This window comes from Juglans microcarpa x Juglans regia, chromosome 2S (genome assembly GCF_004785595.1).
Source record: "Juglans microcarpa x Juglans regia isolate MS1-56 chromosome 2S, Jm3101_v1.0, whole genome shotgun sequence".
In the NCBI taxonomy this organism is placed as follows: domain Eukaryota; kingdom Viridiplantae; phylum Streptophyta; class Magnoliopsida; order Fagales; family Juglandaceae; genus Juglans; species Juglans microcarpa x Juglans regia.
The window spans coordinates 20,346,426-20,371,679 of record NC_054597.1 but is presented as its reverse complement, the minus strand read 5'-3'; the positions used below and the strand labels follow the sequence as shown (position 1 = coordinate 20,371,679).

Below are 25,254 nucleotides of genomic sequence, written 5' to 3'. Positions count from 1 at the left end.
GAGGCAACTTAGAGTAAAATTACCATTTTACCCTTTACAAGTGGGAAAATGACTATTTTACCCCTAACTTAAGGATTTCATATCCTATCTCCAAAAATTACCAAAATTTACATTCCTCATGTAAATTTTGTCCTAAACTCAAATATCAACTCAGAAAAATTTAAAACCATTCACAACTATGAAAAACTCACTATTGCCGAAACCTACATAGGCCATTTCTCTTGATTTTGGTTCAATTCTTTCAAAATTCAAAACTCATGATTAAACCAAAATTTTGTAACAAAGATCTTCCTATCCTAAGTTTAAAAACACACTTAAAATATCCATTAGGAAAAATCTATTCATCAACACTAAACTTTTTGTAAAAAGTCCCAAACTTTTTAACAAAAGTAAGCCCTTTAAATCACAAGTTTTGACCTTAATAAAAACATCTCCAAGAATTCCAAAAAATCAAATCTTACCTCTAACATATTCATAACATCATTCTAAGATCAACCATGCTTTAAATCATCAAACAAAAGTCACCAAAAATCACAAAACAACACTTGGAGTTTTTGGTTTTAAACATAGTCCAAAACAGAAACTTTTCTCTCAACTACATTTGATCAATCTCTTGATCCATGGCTTAAAGACGTGTGATCTTCAAACAAAAAAATCACATGGTCTAAAAATGTGTCCTAAAGAAGATCTAACCATCAAACTTAAAATCACATGGCTAAAATTCAACAAAACATGGATCTAACCCAGAAACATCAAATCTTAGGCCAAACCGAAATCCTCTTACATAGAAAAATCATATCTTTAAAAATAATACTAAATATCTTCGAAATAACATCCTAAAATGTATATAAGAGGCTTAGGATCATCATATAAAAATATCAAAGCCTTTGGAATAAGATTATACCACGAAATATTTAAACTTTCACAAAACAAAAACTGTTTTCCCACCTCCAGTTTTCAAGTTTCTAAATCTAAAGAAATCTATCATCAAAAGCTTTAGTCATGCAATAAAACCTCAATGAACATTCACAAAATCATGTTAAAAATACTCCATAAAATTTTCGGACCAAGATATGTCCATTAGCTTGGTCAAAAATTCCAAAACATATCATACTCTCCAGTTTCACGCCCAGAATGACCTTTCTATGGTTAAAAATACTTTTTACTAATCAAATGAGCATGGATTGAGACGAATAAGATATCTACGGAAACTAGACTCAAAGAAGAACAACTTAGATGAAGGAAACATCGTGCTAAAATACTTACAAAGGATCGAAAATGGTCACGCAAAAATACACAGAAATCTACCCGAGAGAGCGCTTTTGGGTTTCTCTCTAAGAATGAGGGAAAGAAGTGATGAAATGGAGAGAAGTGTGCCTTGCACGACTTTAGACTCCTGGAAGGGGAAGTTATGGACTTGAAAGACCCTTGATTGGAGTTGGCTATGTGACATAAAGTAGAGAATAGTGAGAGGCATGGACTGCATGCAGCAGTTGTGAGAGATGGGGGTTGATGGAGTGGATTTCTCCTTCACATCAAGGCACTATTGGGTGCAGCCAATGGCAGTGGATGGTCTGCCATGTGGGGGAGGAAACTTCTCTAAGAAGTTTTGCCAAGTTGGCCAATTTCGTGGGCCTTGGTGGGCCCCAACCAAGTGGGCTTCAATTTGGTTAGGGTTTGAGATGCTATCAAGCCCAAAATTAATTTTTCTTGGCCCAATCAAATTTTCAAGGTTTAAAAGGTTGGATAATGATGTCATGACAAGGATTAGATTAATTAATAGCATGTGGAAGTGATTTAATCAAGTGATTAAACACAATGCTAGAAATTGGATTAAAAAGGGTTTAGAGGCCAACTTAGGGTTTGGGGAAACCGTTTAGGGTTTTGGTTTCAATCAAGCTTTTCGGGTTTCAATTGGATTCCAGCCATTTAGGGTTTTGCTAGGGTTGAAACCCTCTTTGGTCTGGCACAATTTGGTTGAACAGATGAAACAAGGTTTTGCTTAGGTGGCATAATCTCACACCTTGATTTCCTTCACAAATCCATCTAATGGCTCCTCATGGTATCAAGTGTCTAATACTATTCACTATGTGTGGCTAAGATCTTGTCGAGTGTCCAAATAAAGCTTCCCTAACCTAATTTGGACATTCCACACTGTGATTTTAAAAAATACTGCACTAGGTGCGCTTATCGAGGTTACTATTCACTCCAAAAAATTACATAATAAAATTAGTACTGAAAAATTCTAAATATTCATATTAACCTGTAGTGAAAATCGTTTACCGAAATTCAACCCCGAAGTGCCCCTAAAAATAATTTCACAATTTTCAACAGACGTTTCGTCCGGAATTATGAAAATAGGCTATTGCGCCATAAAATCCTAAATAATCCACTAAGTCTAATGGCGTAGACCATAATGCATTCTAACACTTCTAACTACCTCAAATAATTAAACTCGTAAATTTAGCACCATAGTGAGTGATAACACTGATTATGATGACAGACTAAAACCTGAGCGATTGGTCGATTCGTAAAAACGTATGGGTTTTCACGAGGTTCCTAAGGTCAAAAGAAATTCTACCAGTGAATTTCTTGTGGGCTGTTACATGCACCGTACCCATGAAAATGGGTTCACATGGCTTCAAGGCCACCGACTCTCCTAGCGCCATCACGCGCGGCCACCTTGGCCACCGGACACCACCACAGGCACCTCCTAGTCTCCCCCTTCCTCCTCCCTTGAACCCATGGCCAGTAGCCCCTCCTCCATCTCACGGTTTCTCCCTCTCTCACGCACGGGTTTCACACCCTCCACCACATTGCGCCGCCACACACGGCGTGTAACCGCCACCTTCAGCCTCCTCAAGCCACCACCGATCCATCCCAACCACCCATGGCTCCAATCTGCCACACCTGCACGCACACTCTCTCACAGGCTCCTCCACCCATACACACGGCCATTCCTCCCTCCACCACTGTGGACCACCGTGCCACCACCTCCGAGCCTCCACGGCTCCACCAGCAACTCCCTTAGCCGAACCCTAGGTCCAAACCACCACTTTATGTGGTGGGTAGCCACTGCACATGATGGACAGCCACTGCGCGTGGCTGACCGCCACTGTACACGGCTAGATCCGTCATGTTACGCTCCTTGTCACCATCACAAGGTCACCACGAGCCCTTCCAAGATCACACTTAGCTATCCAAACACCCAAACAGTCACCGTACGTGGGTTAGCCACCACATACGACCCTTTCGACATCATCGGCTGTGACGATCAGCGAGCAACGCACGGGTTATCTCGTCGATGGTATAACCCTCTATCCCTCGTTATTTATGTTAGATGTTGATTAGTTGATTAGGTTGTGGACTGTGCTATTAGTATGGTGGAGTTCGCTGTATTGTGATGTTCTGTGTAGTGTGCTGTAAAGTGTGGAGCGTAGTTGGGAATTGTGCTATGCAGTGTTGTGGACTGTGTTGTGTAGTATGGTTGTAGAGTATGTGTTGTATTGGTAATGTGGCATGTGGAATGGGAACAGTACACACTGAGTGTACTCTGTGTGTGGCGTAGTGTGGAAGAATAAGGAGAGTATATGTAAAATATACCCTCCTAACGTATGTGGGATGGGAACAGTACATGCTGAGTGTACTCTGTGTGTGGCGTAGTGTGGGATAAGGAGAGTATATGTAAAATATACCCTCCTGGCGTATGTGGAATGGGAACAGTACATGCTGAGTGTACTCTGTGCGTGGTGTAGTGTGGGATAAGGAGAATATATGTAAAATATACCCTCCTGGTGTATTGTGGAATGGGAAGAGTACACGTGGAGTGTACTCTGTGTGGCGTAATGTGAAAGGAGTACACGTGGAGTGTACTCCATGTGGTGGATTGATGCACCATATGGCATGTACGCCATAGTGGTAATGTGGCGTGTGTGAAGGGAGTACACGTGGAGTGTACTCCATGTGGTGAAGTGATGCATCATATGTCGAGTATGCCACAATGGTGATGTGGCGTAGTGTGTGTGACGGGAGTGTACTCCATGAGGTGGAGTGATGCATCGTATGGCGGGTATGCCATAATGGTGATGCGGCGTAGAGTGTGTGAAGGGAGTACACTCGAAGTGTACTCTATATAGTGGAGCAATGCACCGTATGACGGGTATGCCATAGTGGTTGATGGGAACCAAGGTGGGCCTAGTCTTAAAGATCATTTGTAAATTCTAGATGGGCCAATTACAAGATCAAGGACCAAGAAGATCAAGGAAGCAATGCACGGATTGGTGCAATCCACTTGGGATGAAGCTAGCAAGAGCCCAACACTCAAGATGGGCTTGAAAGAAGGAGAACCCGCTTTGATCCACTTGATTCAAGCTGTGGAAGACATGGCTTAGAGATAGGGCCTATTGTTATTTGAGACTTCAAATTTGGTTAAATGATTTATTTTATTAGTTTAGAATAAGTGGGCTTGAAGATGTCTGGCCCACACGTCTTATTTTCAATGAACTAGAGTTTTCAAGAAGGCCTTGTATTTTGGCCAAGGGCTTACTTGGAAAGTTACTTTTAGGAATTAGAGTTTTAAGAGGTACTGTAGCATTACTGTAGCCGTACTGTAGCCGCGGTACTGTAGCGTGACACTGTTCATCAGGGGCATTTTGGGTAAAAGGGGGCTTTATTTTGGCTAGGGTTTTAATTAGGTTTAGTTTAAATACTCCTTGTAGCCTCATTTGAAGATCAGACAATATTGAATTTTATTTGTGAGTTGAGTTTTCTCCTCTTGTTCTTGATTGAAATCTTGAACTTATCAAAGGTAAATCACAACCTTTGTGGCGTTCCTCCTTTGTAATCTGGGTTCTTGAGACGGGTTCTTCAACGGGTCTAGATTTTAATATAATCTAGGTTCTTGAAACGAGTTCTCATCGGGTCTAGGTTTCTCCATCCTTGACTTGAATTTTGGCTTTCTTGGGGAGTTTTCAAATTGATTGTGGGTTCAAGGGAATTCATTCCCACGGGTTCATATCATTTGGTATTCAGAGCAAGGTTTCCAATCAGGTCTTATTCTATCTTTTATTTCTTGCATATTTAATTCTAGGGCTTCATTGTTCTAGGGTTGATTACAAAAAAAAAAAAAAAAAAAATAGTGGTGGTTAGCAGACTTCTTCACTATTGTTAGGGTTGCTGAAATTCATTGTTCTAGGGTTTGTGTTGGCTGAAATCTCTTGTTCTAGGGGCTGCTGTATATCACTTGCCCAAGGGTTTCTGAGTTATTGTTAGGGTTTTCTCAACTGCTTATTCTTGTTTGTGATCAAATCAGTTGGTGAAAGGAAAAGAAAAGAAAAGAAAAGAAAGGAAAGGAAAAGAAAAGAAGAGAAAAGAAAAGAAAAGAAAGGAAAAGAAAAGAAAAGAAGAGAAAAGAAAAGAAAAGAAAAGAAAGGAAAGGAAAGGAAAAGAAAAGAAAAGAAAATTTGAAAAAAAAAAAAAAAAAAAAGAAGAAGAAGAAGAAGAAGAAGGAGAAGAAGATAAGGAGAGGTAGCATATTTAAAGGTTGTTACATAGTTACAACAAAGACAAAGAAAAACATTTGTTGATTGAGTTTTATCCTCAAAGGGGCTGAATACATATTTGTAGTTGGTATCTTGTTCTATAATTACTCTTTCCCTCATATAAATTCCTTGAGTCCCGTGTCGTTTTATTCCTTCCTTGTTTCTTGTTTCTTGGATCTATATTACTGGTTGGAATAATACAAGGTTGTATTATCTTGATTTAGTTCAACTAGTTCTTAAAGAACTTGAGCGGGAAAACTATTGAGGTAAAAGGCAAGAGAGTGTGAGACTATTATCGGGAAAAAGCCAATTAGGAGTGAAACACGAGTGGAATGCCATTATTCGAGCGTAAACACGTAAGGGAGTGTGTGAGGTTTTTCCACTAACATTCATTTGTGCAGCATTTTACAATGTCTCATCGGAGTGGCGCCCACCGTGGGAGTATCATTTGCCATTCATTGACTTGCTACATGAACATTTGCGGGAGTATCATTTGCCCTTATTAGAGTGTGCATATAAAACCTTGCATACTACTATTTCTTATTCTCCATTTGAGGTTGTTTATGGTTTTAATCCACTTACTCATTTACCTCTGATGGCTTTGCTTGTTGATGATAGGAGTAGCTTGGATGAACATTTTCAATTTCTTGAGAAAATTAATGAAAATACACGTGAAGTAGATCTTTCAAGTAAGTATCAAGTTTTTGCTATTTTCAATGTTACTAACATTTTTCCTTTTGATCCAGGTGGAGATTCGAGGTCGAATCCTTTTGAGGAGAGGGGGAATGATGGGAACCAAGGTGGGCCTAGTCTTAAAGATCATTTGTAATTTCTAGATGGGCCAATTACAAGATCAAGGACCAAGAAGATCAAGGAAGCAATGCACGGATTGGTGCAATCCACTTGGGATGAAGCTAGCAAGAGCCCAACACTCAAGATGGGCTTGAAAGAAGGAGAACCCGCTTTGATCCACTTGATTCAAGCTGTGGAAGACATGGCTTAGAGATAGGGCCTATTGTTATTTGAGACTTCAAATTTGGTTAAATGATTTATTTTATTAGTTTAGAATAAGTGGGCTTGAAGATGTCTGGCCCACACGTCTTATTTTCAATGAACTAGAGTTTTCAAGAAGGCCTTGTATTTTGGCCAAGGGCTTACTTGGAAAGTTACTTTTAGGAATTAGAGTTTTAAGAGGTACTGTAGCATTACTGTAGTCGTACTGTAGCCGCGGTACTGTAGCGTGACACTGTTCATCAGGGGCATTTTGGGTAAAAGGGGGCTTTATTTTGGCTAGGGTTTTAATTAGGTTTAGTTTAAATACTCCTTGTAGCCTCATTTGAAGATCAGACAATATTGAATTTTATTTGTGAGTTGAGTTTTCTCCTCTTGTTCTTGATTGAACTCTTGAACTTATCAAAGGTAAATCACAACCTTTGTGGCGTTCCTCCTTTGTAATCTGGGTTCTTAAGACGGGTTCTTCAACGGGTCTAGATTTTAATATAATCTAGGTTCTTGAAACGAGTTCTCATCGGGTCTAGGTTTCTCCATCCTTGACTTGAATTTTGGCTTTCTTGGGGAGTTTTCAAATTGATTGTGGGTTCAAGGGAATTCATTCCCACGGGTTCATATCAGTGGTGATGTGGCGTAGTGTGTATAAATGAAGTGTACTCCAAGTGGTGGAGTGATGCACCATATGGCGGGTATGCCATAGTGGTGATGTGGCGCAGAGTGTGTGAAGGGAGTACACGCGGAGTGTACTCCATGTGGTGAAGTGATGCACCATATGGCAAATATGCCATAATGGTGATGTGGCGTAGTGCATGTGAAGGGAGTACACACGGAGTGTACTCCTTGTGGTAGAGTGATGCACCATATGGCGGGTATGCCATAATGGTGATGTGGCGTAGCGTGTGTGAATAGAGTACACGAGAAGTGTACTCCATGTAGTAGAGTAATGCACCATGTGGCGCGTATGCCATAATGGTGATGGGTCGTAGCGTATAAAAATGGAGTATACGTGGAGTGTACTCCACGAGGCAACGACACTCCGTGTGGAGTGTCGCAGAGATAAGGATGGTTGTGTGATTGATGGGCGTGAAAAGTAGTGAATAGTATCAGAAATTGTGGAACAATGTCCCGAAGTAGTTATGGTGCAGCCTGTAGTCTGAGGTGACAAGTGTCACCGTGAAGACTTATGGCTAGGAGTATGCATGAAGTAGCAGAACAAGTGTAAGAGTACTCAGCGGAAGCATGACTGGGCAACTACACGAAGTGACGTGGTTACTAACAGTCATGCTTATGATGGATGAAGAGTTAGTATTGAAATGATGTAGCAGGAACGTGACGAGATGTCACGATGTAATAGGAGTAAGTGAGGAACTGTACTCGTGATGAGTTAAGGGTTGATGTAAAAATGACGTAGCGGGATGTCAGGTGACATGACAAGGTCATGGTGTAGCTTGATGGTTGTGAATGGAGCCTTGTTGTGTTAAGTGTTGGGATGAACTGTCAAAATGGACAGATAGCATAAAGAGTCATGCTAGCCGAGTTAAGAGAAGGTTGGTATCGGAGTATGGCCCTTGTCCTTACGAGCAGGTGATCAACATGTTATATGTTGGTCTCAAGTGATAAAGGGATAAGGTACATGTGTAATTTGATTAGACACATGTGCCGGACGGAGTCACCATGTGTAATGGGTAATCTGTTCTTAACACAGTTACACGGTGCTTGAGCCTCAGAACTGGCTTAGAGACGTGTGGCTTGTATGGATGAGAATGAGGATTTAGTGTGGACTAAGGTGCATGAAGGTAGTGACGAGTGTATTGTTAGGATTTGGATGCGTGATTCCATCGGTCGGAATCATGCGTCGAATGTGGTTAGTAAGAAGAGTAAGATGAAGGTCTTAGTGTCTTAATCCTAAAGTGAATCATGGGTTCACTTTAGTGGATGAACACTCGAGGGAAGACCTTGAGTTGGAAGATGTGGTGAACGTAAGTGGTCCCCGAAGGGTTTAGCATAGTAAAGGGTACGTAGGAGCATGGGATAGGAGGATAGTGTTCCAAGTGATGTGTAGCTCTATTTATAGTTTAAGTTGCTTATGCATTAGATAGAGAATGACGTTAAGGTTATGTGTATGCATGTAGGCTGCCATCTGATGCACACATGAATGGACTGCATGATATGCAAGTAGCATGGAATCCAGGTAAGTGTTACGTTGATACTCTTTTTGAGTCTTCTTAAAATATAAAGAAACGAAAAGAAACGCTTTTCCTCACGATACCTTACGAAAAAACACGAAAGACGTTTTACGAAAGAAAATGCTAAGTGTTCAAAGGTATACGTATGTACGGCCCTCCTTGGCAGCCCTTTTTTACGCAACGAAAGTATTAATTGTACGCATGTAAATGGATGACTATACGTTGTATCTATTGTATGTGTTTTCTAAGAAAATCCACGAACTACACGAAAGACATGAAAACGGACGCTTTTACGGATCCTACGAACCGAGGCTTTCGTGTGCACCATGAGGTGATGCTCATGGATGCCGTGAAAGACGACGTTTAAGGTGACGCTTATGGATGCCATGAAAGCTGACGTTTAAGCTCAGTTTTCAAATGACGTTTTCCACAAACGAACTGTTAAACGAAGCATAGAACTGAAATGAACTAAAAAAGGAAAAACGTTTTTCGGGCTTATGCCCCAAACGATATTTTTTTATGAAAAAAATGTTTTCTCATGAAAGGATTGTTAAAGGAAAGAAAGAACTGAATGAAAACTCCAGCTCTTTAGAGCTGCCATGAACGAATGAATGAAAAGCAAGAAAGACATGAAAGTATGAAATGTATGAAGACACGTAACGGCCACATGAATGAATGAAAGGGTACCAATGAATGGGCAGATTGCAATGCTTGGTAAGTAGTACTGGAAGTGCACCCAATGCACCCCCCTATGAAAGGGATTCCCAACCTGTGGCCATGGGCTGAGTTCGGGTCCAAAGGAAGACCGGTAACCCCAACACACGGGGCGTAATAGTGTGTACTGGCCTATGAAAGTTATAAGAAAGAATGTATGAACACATGTACGCATGTATGCACGAACGCACAAACTTTTAAGAAATGAAGGCACTGACGGGGAAAACGTTTTACGAAAAGAAAGCCCTGTCCAATGATGATTTCAAATGAAAGCACGCATGCATGAACGCACTGCACTCTTGCAGAAATGAAGGCACTGACGGGGGACATGTTTTACAAAAAGAAAGCTCCTTTCTAAAAGAAAACTCCGTCCAGTGATGTTTTCAAATGAACGCACGTATGCACGCACGCATGTACGTATAGAATGTATGAATGATGAGTGTATGAATGAAAACCTATATTGTTATATTTTAAATGTATGAAGTAATGCTTATGAGTCATCGACTCATTTTAGTTTTTATGCATGTCCCTCCCCCTCACAAGAACTGAGTGAAAAGGACGGACACGGCCCATGGGGAAGAGCACGGAAGTCTAGGCATGAGTTTTAATCGTACGAGAGACCCTTTTATTGTAAGATTAATGTTTTCCACTGTAAACCTCTTTTATTCTAAAAGCACATTTTATGTCATAAACGTAGAGTCTTGTACCTTGGGTATGCAAGCAAAAAGTTTTAAATCGAACGGTAATTCTCGTCGTCCTTTATAAAGATATTTTATAAAAATTTTCACCACAAGGACGGACGTTACATTCTTCATAGAGGCAAAGTGCTCGTCAAGGAGGTGAGCACTACAAGGGTAAAGTGCTCACACCTCAAGCGAGCATCATGGGAGTTAAAGTGCTTAGAACCTTGGTGAGAGCAATAGGGAAATGGAAAATGCTCGTACCCTAAGCCCCAGGCGAGCACCACATGGGATAGATTATTTGTACCCCAAGCAAGACCACGAGAGTTAAAGTACTCGCCACCTCGATGAGTGACAGGAAAATGGAAAGTGCCCATACCCTAGGCAAACACCTCGAGAGACAAAGTGCACGCCCCCAGGTGAGCACCACAAAAGACAAAGTGTTCACCACCCTGGTGAACACCACGAGGGACAAAGTGCCTGTATCCTAGGTGAGCACCTTAGAAGAAAAAGTGTTTGTACCCTAAGTGAGCACCTCGGGAGACAAAGTGCTTGTACCCCAGGCGAGGACGACGAGAAGTACTTGTACCCCAAGAAATCCCATAGGAGGCAAAGTGCTTGAACATAGGCAAGCATCTTGGGAGCAAACGTGCTTGACACATAGGCGAGCACCATGGGTTGAGATGCACGACAATGTCGTGGTCCATCCTTGGGTCGATCTGGACTCATGTCGATGCTTGGCCCATCTTTGGGTAGATGTGGACCCTCGACAGTGTTGTGGATCTATCTGTGGGTCAATATTGACAAACAACATTGTTGCTGCTATGGATCTCTGTATCGGTTGGATCACAGATTTGAGGTTTTTGGGGTATGGATGTTTTCATGCAAATATGGTAATGTGATCTTGAGTTTAATATTTGAATCTACTTTAGGGCATGTTTTTAAACCATGTGATGTTGTTGGTTTGTGATTTTCATTATGGTATGTTTCAGATCAAGTGGTTTGATCAAAACCAAACTTGGAGAAAATCTGTTTTTGGTGAAGTGTTGAAGTCGAGTACTTCTAGATGAATTTTGTGACTTTTGGTATTTTTACTTGATGATTCGAAAGATGATATTTCTTATGAGTATGTTAGGAATATATTAGAAGTTATTTTTGAACTTTTTAGAGTTCTTGGAGATGTTTTAAATTAAGACAAAATTTTGAGAATCAATGGTTATGTTTTAGTTAAAAAGTTTGGAACTTTTTGTTAAAAAGATTTGTATTTTTATGAAGTGGATTTTGTTTTTTGTTTTAGTATTCTTTTCATGCATAGGATGTGATTATCTTTGTTGCAATATTTCGGTTTTAAGCATGAGGAATGAGATGGATAGAATTTCAACAAAAAACAAAGTGTTTTGCCCTTGAAGGTTTCGGCCTTAGTGTATTTGTAAGGGTTGTGATTTATTTTAAATTCTTCTAATTACATATTTGGGATTATGATAAAATTTATATTCCTAATGTAAAGTTTGGTGAATTTTGGAGTCAGGATAAAAAATCCTTAAGTTAGGGGTAAAATGGTCATTTTTTCACATATAGAGGGTAAAATAGTAATTTTACTCTAAGATAGTATTGTATTTTTCGTGTTTCTAAGTTATTAGTGATGAAGTCCAAGCATTTAGAAATCTTTACTTAAAGTTTATCGTGTTTTGTGCTTTCTCCATAACACGACAATCACTGTAAATTAACTTCTAACTTATTGTTAGATTATTATGTATGTATAATGAGTAAGGGAACAATTATTTATGTACTTATGTTATCATATATGTCATGTTATACCATGTCACTACATGTATGATTGTTACGCATATTATATTCTGTCACGACATACTTATATACCACAATATATTCTATCACAAAATATTTGTTTGTTACACTATATATTCTGTCATGTAATGTTATTTATTACATGTTATGTCATGTTACATAATGTTATATGTTACACGTTATGCCATGTCACGTAATGTTGTCTGTTATATGTTATGTCATGTTACATTGTGTTTGTCTGTTTCATGTTACGTCAAGTTATGCATCTCACGTATATGTCACGTTACTTTACGTCAGGTCATTTATCCTGTCAATTCATGTCACGTCATGTCTCGAGTACAACTTGTGTATCTCAAGAACAGTTTTCCAAGTCAAGTCATGTCTGTTATGTTTATCACGACCCTAAATATTAGGACGTGGTAATATCATATTGGAACTCCTTTGTTCAAGTTGGAGTGTCAAAACTAGTGTACAATTTTTTAAATTGACAAGGCAAAGATTAACAAGTTTAGAATGGGGCTTAATTAACTTGTCACTGGAGCGAAGTCATGCACTAATGCCGATGGTGCTAGCTATATTTTCACTTTCATTTTATGCATACTCGTGCTGGTTCAGATACCTGACACGAGATACGTACATTATGTGCTCCACAATAGGTGCAGATACTTGTGAACTGGCACATATGTTAATGCACTCACAACTGATTGCAGATACATGTGTTGTGATGTGGTGATTGGTAGGGACACACGACTCAAAGGGACTTGTGTAGCATCCACATTTCACTTTTATTAATCATGCTTAATTATTGAACAATATTCCAAGTTCATATATTTCACATTCGTGCTCATGTTATTTAACATTCAATTTAGTTCAATTTCAGCCAATTCACGTTCAGTTTTATGTCATGTTTAGTTCACGCCAGTTCAGTTCTTCACTTCTTTTTATGTTAGCTCAAGTCATGTCAATCCATGTTCAGTTCATGTCATGTCAAGTTTAGTTTCAGTTCAGGTTCAGTTCAAGTCATGCCAGTACATGTCTGGTTAAATATCAAGTCACATCAAGTTTATTTGTGATCATGTATGCATTCATGCTTTTATTGTCACGCACGCATCTTTAACCCCTGTATGTTAAGTTATTTGTTAACTTATTAAGATTTGTACTCAAATCTCACCGTAGTAGTTCCAACTACCATTCCCTTCGGAATGGTAGATCATGTGTCAGGATTAAGAGACGCAGTAGATGATCGACAGAAGGCGGTAGACTAGATAGCGAGCCTATCGCTATCTAGGACGTGGTAATATCATAGTGGAACTCCTTTGTTCAAGTTGGAGTGTCAAAACTAGTGTAAAATTTTTTAAATTGACAAGGCAAAGATTAACAAGTTTAGAATGGGGCTTAATTAACTTGTCACTGGAGCGAAGTCATGCACTAATGCCGATGGTGCTAGCTATATTTTCACTTTCATTTTATACATACTCGTGCTGGTTCAGATACCTGACACGAGATACGTACATTATGTGCTCCACAATAGGTGCAGATACTTGTGAACTGGCACATATGTTAATGCACTCACAACTGATTGTAGATACATGTGTTGTGATGTGGTGATTGGTAGGGACACACGACTCAAAGGGACTTGTGTAGCATCCACATTTCACTTTTATTAATCATGCTTAATTATTGAACAATATTCCAAGTTCATATATTTCACATTCGTGCTCATGTTATTTAACATTCAATTTAGTTCAATTTCAGCCAATTCACGTTCAGTTTTATGTCATGTTTAGTTCACGCCAGTTCAGTTCTTCACTTCTTTTTATGTCAGCTCAAGTCATGTCAATCCATGTTCAGTTCATGTCATGTCAAGTTTAGTTTCAGTTCAGGTTCAGTTCAAGTCATGCCAGTACATGTCTGGTTAAATATCAAGTCACATCAAGTTTATTTGTGATCATGTATGCATTCATGCTTTTATTGTCATGCACGCATCTTTAACCCCTGTATGTTAAGTTATTTGTTAACTTATTAAGATTTGTACTCAAATCTCACCGTAGTAGTTCCAACTACCATTCCCTTCGGAATGGTAGATCATGTGTCAGGATTAAGAGACGCAGTAGATGATCGACAGAAGGCGGTAGACTAGATAGCGAGCCTATCGCTTCGATGCTCTGTTTCATTGATAGTATTATGTTGTTCTTGACCAAGTTGCGCGAGCTACTCGATGAATTAGCCTAGTAGTTACCTTAGTTTTACATGTACTTAGGGAACTCTGTATCCAGTACTATTTATGTTACGAACTTGTTGGAAAAATACTGTAATATTTTGGATACCAGTTATCATGTGAATTACATTAAGTATGTTTATGTTTTTGGGATACATTACTTCTTATACATAGTATTACTCAAAGAAAAAAATTTTGCACTGCGAATATTGAATATTGTTAGTTGTCTGTTTGGTGCATTGCATCTTTAGTTGTCATGAACAGGGGCAGGTAACTTTGTGTTGCATGTCCGAACGCTTCAGATGTCTGTTTGATCCCAAGCGGAAGGGCATCACAGCGCTCGCAAACGAGCACAATCACACATCCAGCCCAAGTTGTTTCGCCACCATCGTACGCCACAAAAACTTCTAGTAAGCCACCTCTCTTCAGCCTCACTCCCCATCGATAAACCATGATGTCCCTCACTCTCTCCCTTCATTTTTGTCTCTTCTCGGTGTAGTAGCGCCAAATAATTCCTCTCTCTCTCTCTCTCAGTGCTCTTTTGTCAGGCCCTCCACAATCGACCTAGCCCAGCCACCAACGCCGCCGCATCCCTTCTCTCAATGAGCCTAGTATGTCCCTCTATCCTTAGTTTTCCATTGACAGATGAAGTTTTGTAAAGTGTTTTGCAATTGAGGATTTAATTATGTTTTTGCCCCATAGTATGTAAGCCATGGCAGAATGGTTTTTGGACTCGTATTTTTACGTGGGCTTTGGACTCACATGGGCCTTATTTATATTTTGGGCTTGATTTTAACCATTATATTATTTTAAATTGGACTTAGTTTTAATTGAATAAAGGTGTTATCCTAGAAACCTATATTTTTGTAACACACATTTCTCATAGGCTAGAGTCTCATGTAATTAGCATTTATTTCATAAAAGGATTTGTCTAATAAAATGTTTTCCAAAAATATTAAATGAATATATGTTTATTTGGTGGAATAGTGTACCTCCTATCATTGAGAATGTAGTTTTCATTGATCAACACTATTGTAACCTTTCCTAAGGTGTTTTGCCTATATGAAATGAAGTGTTTTTCTATAAAAAAAAAAATATTAAATGAATTAACTGAATAAAATTTATGTTATAAAAGAAAATTTTGTTTAAAGAAGTCTGAAATTAAATCAACCATTCCTTCTAATCCTGGCCTGCTTGCTCGTGTTCATCATCCTCACCTAGGTAGTTAAAAACATAAAATAAACTAAAATGAGTCGAAAGCTCGACAAGAAATCCATCGCAACATAAACGTAAGAAATATAAGATCTTTCATAAAGTTCATGATGAAGCTTAAATTCATGACTATTCATGTTGATGTTTATGCTATGCATGACTGATTTAATTGATCTGACTGACCAGTACATTGACCCTATATGCGAGGTTGTGCACCAACCCCATGTCCCGTAGCTGCAATGGGAGCTATCGATAGTATTCTATCATATTATGATGGACCACATTTGAGTCCATGACTTTCACATCCACCCTAAAACTACATTGGTATCTATCATACATCTAAATGACCAACTAATTAAACTGATATGATCTTATCTTGCATGACATAATACGTACATAATTATAATTTCTGAATCTAAACATGATGTGGAATGAAATGATCGTATGCTATGTTGGATGACATGTTTGCATAATCATGACATACGTGGTACGTAAAAGAGGCTATCAAGAATTGGCTTTAATAATAATTTCTCCAAGCTAAACTACGATAATTTTAATTTGTGATCAAATTACTTATCTCGAATCGCTAATTTCAAAATCTCGCCTCACAGACCGTTACCTATACGAAATACCATATGTCACTAATTTCCTAAAAACGTATTATAATATTTTACTTAATTAAATAAAGACTATGCAGAGAACTTTAATAATTATTCTATTATATACCAAATTAATAAATACTAAAATGATTTAAATAGTGATAACATATCTTCACTTTCAAATTCTAACTTAATACGAAACTATATTTTACCTAAACTTATCAATTAAAACATGAAGCTCATTTCATAAAATAGTCTGCATCATATTTATAGCGTTAAAATATAAAATTAAACTATTTACTACAATAATTTAATTGTAAAAATTATACTTAATAATATAATCAAAATTCCATAAATATTTCGTTCATCAGTGTAAGTAATAGACCCAACTAATACAAGCAGACTATAAGATAAGCTTAGGCCTCGTTTATTTTCACAGTTTATCTCAACTCATCTCATTTCATCTAATCATTATTATTTTCTCAAATTTTCACACAAAATAAAATAAACAATTTAACTTTTTCAAATCTCAAAACAAAAATAATATTAAAAAATATATTCTAACAATATTTTATTCTATTTTTTAACTTTAATCTCAACTCATATCATCTTATCTCATTTATAAAAACAAATGAGGCCTTAAAGTGAGTATTATTTTCTAGAAAGGCAACAAGTTGTGATTTTATTTAACACTAGAAAAGCTGCATGTCTAACTTGAAGGTAGTTGAAGGCATTTTTAAAATAACAAAGAAACATGCAGGGGCTACATAGAAAGCTGAAACCAGATTAAAATTGTGATACACGACAAAACTCAAAAAGCCAGTTTTGAAATTAACCAAAAAGATATGACCACATGTTGACCTACGGAATTTAAACCAACGCCAAAACTTCCTTTTAGAAAAAACTAAAGGTTGGAATGAACAGATAAAGGCATGAACGAGGGAGAAATTAACTGTGATGATCTATTCATTGTGGAAGAAAGGAAGTGCGACGGGCCTGTGGCCTGAGTGGAGTTAATGATGGAGAAATTTCTAGGCAACAGAGAGGGTGTTTGCTTTGTTAGGCTAAGATATGGTAGAGTGGAAAAGGAGATTGGTGAGGACTTACCCAAAAAAAATGGAGTGTAGTGGCAATGGCTAGCGAGTGAAGATCGACGGCGGTAGAACACTGAGGGAGGCCTCTGTTTGTGGTGAAATACTGAGAGAAGATGATTAATTTCTATAATACTCACTGAGAAACAAATGAGCAGATAGAGAGGGTGAACAATCGTGACTTACCTCAAAAAGGTCTTGCCCAGTGTCTCTGAGTGGCTAAGCCGATGATGGCAATAGCTTCGAGCAGGATGAAGTATAGAGGCAAATGGATGAATGTTGGTTCTAAGTAAGATGAAGAACAGATCAGATTGGGGGAATAGTTGTGCTGTTGCTTGAGGCTTTTCTGTGATTGAAATTATAGACGGGGAATGGATAAATAGATGGAAATTGTCTTGTACGTGTTCAATTCAAAGTGTTTCAGAAAATTTGCAGGAGAAAGACCCGGTGATCACACCGAAAATAGAGGGATAACGAAGAGGGTGACGTGAAGTGAAGAGTGGTTTATTTGCAATGAATTTCAGTGTAGTTAAAATTGACTTAGGCACGTTTTTCACATTTAGAGAGGATTTGGTAATTCTATAGAGACTCGGTCAATAGTGTTTGCATCTGATAAAATTAATACAGATTTTGGGTTAAATATTTATAATAATATTCAATAAATAAAACCTCAAAATTAAAATAATAATAATAATAAATAAAGGATTATATTTATTTTATATGTTCCAAATATATGTTTAGTATGTTACAATTTTACATAAAATATTTATGGGATTGATCTATATTATTAAATATTAATTTCTAAAATTAGATTTCAATAGTAATTAATAAAGATTTTAATTTTAATTTGAACGCTTTGAATCTTGTTGAAACTATTTTATGAAATGAAACTTCACTGTTTATTTTAATAGATTTTGATATAATTATATTATTAAAGCTATAAATTTAAAATAAAGAAATATGTTAAGAATATTTAAACAATATTAGTATTTACTAGATTTGTTGTATAACTGAATAATTATGTTAATCATAAAAAAATTTAAAACTATTTTATGAATTAAGATTTTTGCTACTTCTTTTAACAGATTGTATAAAGCCTAATAACTTTACTAAGTTATAATTTCAAAGTGAAGATATGTTAAGTATAATTATATGATATTAATATATCATAGAATAATTATTAAATTATGCTTCATAGTATTTCTTAAATAAGTAGGATATTACGATATGTCTTTCTAAGTAAATTTAGTAAAGTATGGTATTTCGTATAGGTAACAACCTACAAGGCGACATCCTGGAATTAGCGCTATGATGTAAGTAGATTGATCATAAGTTAAATTTAGCACATGTTAGTTGGTTTAAATAGATTATTATTAAACCTCGTTCTTTGATAGCTACATTTTATGTACCACGTATGTCATATATTATTGCAAGCATGTCATTCATTATGTACGTTATGTAGGTCATGCATCTCACGTTACATAAGACACGTAAGTTTTCTAAAATCAATCAAAACTATGTTTGGTCGGCACACGAATTCCTTATCATAAAGTCCCAATAGAAGATGTAGGATATTAGTAACAAGAGGGCCAACTTGTTCATGAAAACCAAGGCTTGGTAAAATCTTTAAAATAAAATTGCATCTAGGTAACACTATATTTTCCTCATTTCTAATCCATAAAAATAAATTGAACCAGCTCCTACTTCATTTTTAGTCTAGTTTTATAGCCTAAATGTCCAAAAGACCAAAAACAACATATAACAACAGCATATAGATTCCAACAATTCACAAAATTTTATCAACTAAGCAAGAGAATCATTCACACGAATTCCAACCAAATTTCACACAAGAACACGAAATGCAAGAGAAAGAGAGGGAGAGAGCACAAAACCGATGAGCAGGAAAGCAAAATGCTTCTGAATCAAATCTCGAAGAGCAAATCCTTGTAGTCAAGATTCTCGCATCTAGCAAATCTCGAAATGAAATTTACTAAGCTATTTATAAAAATACCTCCAAATGGATGGCTAATTAAAGAAGGGAGCTTACTGAAATGGAGACTAGGTGGAGGAGGTGGTGGAACCACGTGAGAGATCAGGATGACGTGAGAGAGAGATAGAGAGACTTGTCGGCTGGCGAGGTGGCGACAGTTGGCAACAGGTGGATAGCATGAGGAGGGGCGGCTGAAAACTCACAGAGAAGAGCGAGGCAGAGTATTGGGGTCGAGGGAGAAAAGTAAGGGGAAAAAGGTTTATATCTTAAATTTTTGACCCTTTGTGGCAGTTTAGTCCGCCACAAATAGTTAAATAGGACCAATCATGTTTATTGGCAAAATATTGTCAGCGTAAAAGATTAATAAAACATTAGAATTGCTTTTTTCCATTCAAAATATTTGTGGCAACATAATTTCGCCGCAAAAAGTAGAGTTTAGTGCCAACTTCTTCTTCATTGGAAATGAAACTACGCCAATGCACAAAATTAGCATTTTGCATCCAATATTACAGGTGCCACAAAAAAATTGGCCGCAAAAAGTGTGATTAGTAAGTGGGATAAACTGACCGACGTTTAAAGAAGACCCAATTTCCCAAGATTAGTAAGTTATTGTCAAAGATTTGCAGAGGAGTTCTTTGAGCTCTTCAACCCATCGACCACTCTGATGAAAAATAACATATATTTTGTTTGGTCAAACTATTACAAGAAGAAAATAGGTTTGCACAGGGCTTCCAAAAGCTGAAACAAGGATTGATCATCACCGTACCAATCCTCAACTTACTTGCAGAGTTAATAAAATCTTTGGTATATGGTAATTAAGGTGGTGCATCCAAAAGAGGGGTATGATGTATAATCATGCAAATGGTAAGGTGTTGGCATACACTTCACTCCAATTGAAAGAATACGAGAAGCATTATCCCTTTCACGACTTGGGGGTGATAGCGGCAGTGTTTGCTTTAGATTTTTGAGGCATTATTTGTATGAATACACAGACAATAAGAATCTGAAATACTTATTCGACCACAGTCTCTTCAGGGAAAAAGCGGTATTTTGTTAGAAACTCAGTGATAAAAACAATAATATAGACAATAAAAGACAATCAAGAACAAGAAAGATAGTGATAATAACTACGCCTTGGGGTATTCGAGGTCCCCAATTCCTCCCAAAAGGAAACAACACAAGTTCATAATATTTTCCCAAATCCTCCCTCACTACCCTCTTCCCTCTACATATACTAGAAGACACCCCTAATTCGACAACTACCAGCAAAAAGGCCATGGGCCACTTATCTAAACCCATAGGCCACTAACAACTTTAACAATCAATTAAAATAAAAATAGCACTGGGTTGGAGGCCCATCAACCCTGCCCAATGTAAATGGGTTCATAACAATCTCCCCTCCTTTAAAGAATCTTGTCCTCGAGGTTGAAATTTTGATGCTCAAATTGCCTTGCCACACTTCTATGGTACTATCTTCACTTCCTTCTGATGTGTATACCATTGAAATGGTAGAACTAGACCTGTCCGTTTTCCTCTTGAGGAAACGTAAGTGCTGAAACCAAGGGATGATACTAATGCTGAAAAAGCAAGCCAATACTTGAATGCTCCCTTGGTGGATTTACCCGTATGTGCTTTGACATTGTATAATTTATTATGCTCAAAGTAGCATATGATAAAGTGGCATTTCTTATGCCTACTGCAGTTAGGATCAATGTCTTGATGGCGATTGATGGCTTTCTAAATCTGTCTTACAAGTGCAGAAGCTATCAAAGTTGTACATGGAGGAGTTCCAAGGTCATTTCCATAGGGATAACAACATTTATGCTAAGCAAACATTTAATGAAAGGGGTTTTTACACCGCTAAGGAGAGACACAAGAATATATGCTTATGTACTGATGTGGAGTTTATTAATGAAACCGATAGTTTTGATTTTTGGATGAAACAAAGTTTAAGAATGGAGAGAAATTGGTTTTCTGATTGCTAGTCAAATTAAAAGAAATGAGAAATATTAGTATGAATAAAATGGGTGCAGTAAATGTAGAGATTGCAGAAATATCAAAACCAGTTACACAAAATGTCAAACACTTGGGCTACAAGGATGTTTCCTCATTTTCCAAACTCTGATTAAGAGGTCTAACTCTATAACTCAATTGTCAATCTAGTCTAAGCATTAACAATCGGAAAATGAAGATTTAAAACCAGATTTCCAGTCAAAAGTATCTATAGAATTACCAACCAAGAAAAACCTTGAAAATATTATCAAGTTTCTGCTTGCCTTCCGTCAACAGTAGAACAAGAATAAGAATTTCTGGTTCTGACTTGTCTCAACAAAATCGACTTGCAAAACTATAAAATGGATTTCTATCATATCAGAATCACTCTAATCAGTAGTTTAGTGCAAGAGAATCCATATCTTGTAGCTCAAGCTGAAAACTTAGCCTAACATCATTCTCTCAGGAAAATAGAAATTAAAGCAAGCAAACTCCAACTCATAAAAAGAGTGCTCTGTGTAATAACAAAACTGCTGAAAAAGAAAAAAAAAATTCCAGAACAACTACAACTTCGAAAAAAAATCCCTAAACAATAGTATGGAAAATGCCCAAAAAAAAAAAAAAAAACGAGAGAGAGCGGCCCCGCATAGAAAATCCTCCCTTTTATTCCATGCGTGAGCTGCTCCAGCACCTGCAGTGAGCGCTTCTCCCTTGCATCCCTGCAGTCCGCGTGATCTCCCTTGCACCAGCGTCGTGCATGAGCTGCTCCAGCTTAGTTTGTGAGGCCACGATCCTGGTTCCTACAGTCCCGCCTACTGCTCTGTGAGGCCACGATCCAACCCCTGCCCTTTCCACTTCTGCGTGCATGAGTCTGCTGCTGCACAGCTTGAGGCTAGTTGTTGTGCCTTCCACTCCCATGTCGCACTCCATAACTTCATCTTTCTTTCTTTTCTTTTCTTTTTTTTTTTTTTTTTGTTTTGTTTCGGCTCATAATCCTTAGCCCACTTCCAGTACATTCTTTAGGTGTTGGCATGCTAGTTGGGTATTTCCAAGAATACCCTTGTGTTTCTTTTCCAATAATGCCCTACATAAAATGGGATTAAGTGTTCACAATAGAAATGGTAAAATTGAGATATTAATTCTGATGGTGCTTAACAGTTGCATAAATCTTTTTAAGAGCAAAATATCATGATTTAACGATTGACCCCAATTTATAATTTACTACATAATTAAGTGTTTAATTCATTTTTGGCTAAACAACTTAATCACTTTATCAACTTAATTATGCAGTTTTTGATACTTTATCATGTGCCCCCCAACTAACTTTTTACTAGTCTCTAGCAAATAATGCGATCAAAGAATGAAAGATCCAAGAATGGGCCACTGAACTCAAAAAATCTCTAAAATAGATCAATCATATTGGAATCCTGGGCATTAGAATGTGGACATGTCAGGTTATAGCTTAACACAAAAGCTTATAAAATTCTCAAGAGCTCAAACAAGGGAAATGTATTTAAGCTGAAGATCTTTGAGTACATCAAGTGTGTGAACAGATTGCCATTTGTTGGTTTCAAGATTTCTCACAATAGTTTCAGCCTAGCAAAATTTTCAAGAAAAATCAAAAGGTCTTTACTCAAATTCAAAACCATTACATTGTCGGCTTTCACGCTTTCACACTTTGAAAGACCTTTTTTTTTAATCAGATCCCGGTAATAGGCAGCCTTTTCCAATGTACTTGCACCATTTCCCTTCTTTTTTTTTCTTTTTCTTTTATATATATATATATATATATATATATATATCTAGCCTATCCCTTTTCTCATGTATTTTTACACATTTTTTTTTTCAATACATATATCACACTTTTCCTAGGCCATTAAGATATGGTTCATTATAGTTCTTGCTAGTTGTTTAGATGAAAACCACTGATTGACATCAAACAAACAACAAAAGTAATATGTCTTGTGTCCATTAGGGTCATCAATCAATAGCTTTGAAATACATTTTCTAAGTTTGAGTCGCTAAGATTTATCATAAGGTCTTGTGTTGAACTTAAACCTAAACCAGTGGGAATTAGAGCAGCCCAAGACTGCAACTATCTCATCTTAAGTAGAGAAATGAGAAAACAGTAACTTGGTAGCAAGAAAAAAAAAATCAGACCCCACAATAATAAATCCTGAGAGACTAAGTGGTAGAAGACTCTCCTTAACCCCAACTAAAAATGGGCAGTGTCCTCACTGTAAATCATGAATAAAACAAGGTATGAAAGAAAATAGGGTCGAAGGAAAATACCTGAGATGGCTGAAGGGATCATGAAAGTAAAATTGAAACCAGAAAAAAAAAAGAAAAAAAAAAGAAATAAACAGTACTGAACCTGAAAAGATAGACTGAAGAAAAAAAAAAGAAATAAAACCAAGGAAAGAAAAAAACATAGAAGTGAAACAAATAAAAGCAGAAAAAGAAAGAAAAAAAATTAAAGCAAAACAGAAATGAACTAAGGATCATGAGAATAAGTGGGATCTTCCAAAGGTATGGAAGTATCCTCATGTGAAAGTTTTGCCAAAAAATATTTAAGTCGTTGGCCATTGACTTTGAAAGTATTTCTATTTTGAGGATTGATAATCTCAACATTTCCATATGGAAACACAGCCTTAACTACATAAGGACCACTCCACCTCAATCTTAATTTGCCTGGAAATAGATGGAGGCAAGAATTGTAACGTAAGACTTGTTCATTGGGCTCAAAATTCTTTTTTTGATGTGCTTGTCATGTAACACCTTCATGCGCTCCTTTGACAATTTAGAATTGTCATATGCATCTCGCCTAAACTCATCCAATTCTGAAATCTGAAACTTTCTCATAGAACATGGTCAATGGAAAAATTGAATTGTTTAACAGCCCAATATGCCTTATGTTCAAGCTTAACGGGAAGATGACATGCTTTTCCATATACCAAGCGATAAGAGGACATGTTAAGATAGGTTTTGAAGGCTATTCTATAAGCCCAAAGTGCATCAGTCAGCCTTAAAGACCAATCTTTTTTGTTAAGGTTGACCTTTTTTCTAAGATGTGCTTAAGCTCACTATTAGCTAATTCAGCTTGCCCATTTGTTTTGAAGGTGATATGGAGTGGAAACCTTATGGTATATACCATATTTTTTCATGAAGGCAACAAAGGGTTTGTTGCAAAAATGGGTTCCATTATCACTAATGATAGCTCTAGGCATGCCAAATCTAGCAAAAATATTTTATTTCAAGAATTTGAGCACTACCTTATGGTCATTTGTTTTACATGGGATGTCTTCAATCCAATTAGAAACATAATCAACAGCCACTAAGATATACAAATAACTAAAAGAAGATGGAAATGGCCCCATAAAATCAATCTCCCAACACTAAAAAATCTGAATGACCAAAATGGGTTGTAAAGGCATCATGTTTCTCTTAGTGACTGTGCCTAGTTTTTGACATGGTTCACAAGTTTTACAAAAATTATACGCATCCTTAAATATATACGGCCAATAAAACCCATTTTGTAAAATTTTTACAACGGTTTTATGTGCAGAAAAATGTTCCCCAGAGGCCTCATTATGATAAAAAGAAAGAACAACTTGTATTTCATGATCAGGCATACATTTCCTTATGATTCGGTCAGAACAATATTTAAACAAGTAAGGATCATCATAGAAGAATGATTGACCTCATGCTTGAATTTTCGTATGTCTTGAGCACTCCAATTGGGTGGAGTTTGTCCTGTCACCAAAAAATTAACTATGTCAGCAAACCAAGGTAAATTTTCAACTGACATTAATTGTTCATAAGGAAAAGAGTCAAGGATAGGGACAGTGTACTCATTTTCAGCAAATGTAAGCCGAGACAAGTGGTCGGCGACTACGTTTTCAGCACCCTTCTTGTCTTTGATGATAAGGTCGAACTCTTGGAGAAGAAGAATCCATCGGATCAATCACGGTCTAGCATCCTTCTTCGACAATAAGTACTTTAACTCTGTATGGTCAGTGAAAATAACCATAGGAGAACCAAGAATATAAGTTTGAAATTTGTCTAATGCAAAAACTACAGCAAGCAGTTCCTTTTCGGTGGTAGAATAATTTCTTTGGGCTCCATTTAGTGTTCTACTTGCATAAGAAATGACGTGTGGAAACTTAATTCTACACTATCCAAGAACAGCTCCAATGGCTACATCACTAGCATCAC

At 37.2% G+C, this 25,254-nt stretch overlaps 1 long non-coding RNA gene across 1 annotated transcript; it reads right to left on the bottom strand.

Moving 5' to 3' along the window:
* Positions 1-1,697: 1,697 nt before the first annotated feature.
* Positions 1,698-24,963, bottom strand: LOC121253198. The gene is made up of 4 exons (XR_005938373.1): positions 24,740-24,963; positions 16,010-16,016; positions 13,342-13,347; positions 1,698-1,709 (listed from the first exon to the last, which is right to left on the bottom strand). It is a non-coding gene; the product is annotated as an uncharacterized LOC121253198 (long non-coding RNA).
* Positions 24,964-25,254: the final 291 nt, after the last annotated feature.